Source organism: Littorina saxatilis, linkage group LG4 (assembly GCF_037325665.1).
Source record: "Littorina saxatilis isolate snail1 linkage group LG4, US_GU_Lsax_2.0, whole genome shotgun sequence".
Classification (NCBI taxonomy): Eukaryota; Metazoa; Mollusca; class Gastropoda; order Littorinimorpha; family Littorinidae; genus Littorina; species Littorina saxatilis.
Window position 1 is genome coordinate 39,622,122 of NC_090248.1, and position 3,530 is coordinate 39,625,651.

A 3,530-nucleotide genomic window follows, 5' to 3' on the forward strand; every position below is an offset into this window, starting at 1 on the left:
GATGATATAAATGTACATGTATACATGTACAGGGTTTCATTTACTAAGGCCTAAAAAAAATAAAAAGGTGTGGTTACGGTAACCCAACCTACCCTATTTTTAGGGGCCGACCCTATAACTTTTTATTACATTTGTCAAACAAAAAATGAAAACAAGAAAACGAGTGCAGAAAACGCAATGAAAGCGAAAGCGCTCGAGTCGTCATGCAGATGACAGACGATGCAAGAAAAATAACTCCTTCTACTAAAAAGGCCCGACAGACGCTTGCCATGAATGTTTTAACATAGAGGGGGGAATCGAGACGAGGGTCGCGGTGTATGTGTGTGTGTGTGTGTAGAGCGATTCAGACTAAACTACTGGACCGATCTGTATGAAATTTTTCATGAGAGTTCCTGGGTATGATATCCCCAGACGTTTTTTTCATTTTGTTGATAAATTTATGTCTTTGATGACGTCATATCCGGCATTTTGTAAAAGTTGAGGCGGCACTGTCACACCCTCATTTTTCAATCAAATTGATTGAAATTTTGGCCAAGCAATCTTCGACGAAGGCCGGACTTTGGTATTGCATTTCAGCTTGGAGGCTTAAAATTTAATTAATGACTTTGGTCATTAAAAATCTGAAAATTGTAATTTAAGTAATTTTTTTATAAAACGATCCAAAATTACGTTTATCGTATTCTTCATCATTTTCTGATTCCAAAAACATATAATTATGTTATATTCGGATTAAAAACAAGCTCTGAAAATTAAAAATATAAAAATTATGATTAAAATTAAATTTCCGAAATCGATTTAAAAACAATTTCATCTTATACCTTGTCCGTTCCTGATTCGAAAAACATATAGATATGATATGTTTGGATTAAAAACACATTCAGAGAGTTAAAAAGAATAGAGATATAGAAAAGCGTGCTATCCTCCTCAGCCCAACCGCTACCGCGCTTTTCTGGATTGTTAATTTCACTGCCTTTGCCACGAGCGGTGGACAGACGATGCTACGAGTGTACGGTCTTGCGGAAAAAATGCAATGCGTTCAGTTTCATTCTGTGAGTTCGACTGAGCTTGACTAAATGTTGTATTTTCGCCTTACGCGACTTGTTTTTTTTGGGCCTAATGCGTCAATGGTGCACATTTCAAAATGTCCCATTGGAATACCCTTCAGTGCGTCAAAGGGCGCACTAAGATTACATACCACTGCGCCACCCCCGTGCACACTTTTCACGGGAGTACAGTGTTCAGAAAGACCTAAACAAAAACGGGCGCCAAGCCGAGCAACTTGTGAGTTTGTGAAACGCGATCTGATTGGCTTTTAAATTTAATTCATTAGTACTCAACCAATCCTACTATCTGTGCGGGGCCGATCTGTGCTTGCGCGTTTACCTCTAGATATGGAAACTGTCAACACAAGCGATATCGATCGAAACATAGACCCACGTAAAAAAAGTAATGTCCCCTCAGAATTTGATTGAGGACAAATGTCCCATTGCCTTTTTCTTCCAGGTTAAACCCTGCATGTATACTACATGTACGTCTACTGTTTTGTGATCTAGCTTACAGAAAAAATACCTTGTGAGTACCTCAGGAATCTTGAAAGTAGAGACACAATGTAGGCTTCTATATATACGACTAGTGTCTGTCTGTCTGTTCGCGATGCACGGCCAAAGTTCTCAGTGGATCTTTTTCAAATTTGGACACCGTATTCAGCTACACCCCGGACACAACCTCATCGATGAGATATTTCAACACGTGCTCTCAGCGCGCAGCGCTGTGCGCGCTGAACAGATTTATTTGGGTTTTTTTGGTCGGGATCCACTACCAGTAACTCTTCCTTCTCCAGTGTTTTCAGCCGCGATTATCTCCCTTCCTCCGTGTGGCGTCAATCCATATTCCCGTTACTACGTTACTATTTTTAGAAGGTCACTGCACGTTACTATTTTTAGAAGGTCTCCAGTGTTTTGCGCGTTTATCTCCTTTCCTTTGTGCGCCGGCGAACACCCGGCTCCCAGGCGCAGCCTGGTATTCGGCTCTACTTCTTCCCGGCGAAGCCGGTACCCGGCAAAGCGGGTAATCATCTAGTTGCATATTATTGTTGATAATGGTAGTAATAATTAATACATGTACTCACGAGTCAAAGTCTTTGCATAACATTTATAAGACTTGAAAAGAAGCCCCCAAAAAGTCAATTCAATATGGAGTCTTTTCTTTAAAACACATCAGTCAGGAACTAAGCCTAAAGTTCACAAGCCCATGAAGTAAACAAAACACATCTAGGCAATTCAGCCAATTGATAAGGCCAAAAAGAAAAATATGTCTGTTTCCGGTAACATCGCCAAAAAAAATAGGGTCGGTCGGTCGGTTTAAAAAAAAAAAATTTTAAACCTTTTTCTTACGTTTTGTTAGAATAACTGCAAGAGGAAATCTTGCCACACACCGACCCTTCAGAGGGATTCCTGGCGTCATTGGCCGCCACGTTTTTTTCGCGTGACGACGGAAACGGGAGGCAAGTCTCTTCGATTGTGAAATCTCATCGACCGATTACCCCCTGTTTATTTGTTTGTTTGTTTTTTGTGCGAAAAGGGAAAAAAACCTTTAGGGTCGGCGCTTAAAAATAGGGTCGGTCGGGTTACCGGACACAGACACATTTTTCTTTTTGGCCTAAGTGATTCTTTCAGATAGATTTGATGGTTTACACCACCAATTTACTGTATTGTTGCTTGCAATTACATGGGATGAACAGTTCAGTTGATGCAGGTCACAATGCGTGTACATACAAGTGTATCTTAAAAATCGGTTTTGTGATGGTAATCTTGAGGGTCTTGGAGTTGGAACTTTGAAGGTCTAAAAAAAATGGTGTCTTCTAATGCAAAATCGGTGAAGCAATTGTGTGTTTATTTTTACATAATATTGGCAGTTTGACTGTTGCCCAATTAGTAAATTACATAATCCTGTTATGTGTGTTTGTGTGTCTATGACTGTATTCATGCATTATTAAAACATGATTATTTTGACATCATGATATTAAAAGCCACAGATTAAAGTTAAAACATTTCTGCAACTTGCAAGTTAGCGCTTATGAGTCAGACAAAGAATGAGCAAATTATGATTGTTGTGAATTAATATGTTACTTTACACTTACAGAATAAAAAAAAAAGATCAGTGTTTATAACCCTACATGAATAATTGTTCACATTTTGCTTATTACCCCCCGCGGGTTAGGGGGAAGAATTTACCCGATGCTCCCCAGCATGTCGTAAGAGGCGACTAACGGATTCTGTTTCTCTTTTTACCCTTGTTAAGTGTTTCTTGTATAGAATATAGTCAATGTTTGTAAAGATTTTAGTCAAGCAGTATGTAAGAAATGTTAATTGTACTGGAAACTTGCATTCTCCCAGTAAGGTCATATATTGTACTACGTTGCAAGCCCCTGGAGCAATTTTTTTATTAGTGCTTTTGTGAACAAGAAACAATTAACAAGTGGCTCTATCCCATCCCCCCTCTTTCCCCGTCGCGATATAACCTTGAACGGT

The 3,530-nt window shown here is 39.3% G+C and overlaps 1 protein-coding gene across 1 annotated transcript in view; it reads left to right on the plus strand.

The window, feature by feature from the left end:
* The window catches only part of LOC138964721 (F-box/LRR-repeat protein 14-like), a 6,490-nt gene extending 2,966 nt beyond the window's left edge, over positions 1 to 3,524 (plus strand). The window contains exon 1 of the mRNA XM_070336754.1: positions 1 to 3,524. This exon is cut by the window's left edge and continues 2,966 nt beyond it. The gene's annotated coding sequence lies outside the window, so the exon portion shown is untranslated.
* Positions 3,525 to 3,530: the final 6 nt, after the last annotated feature.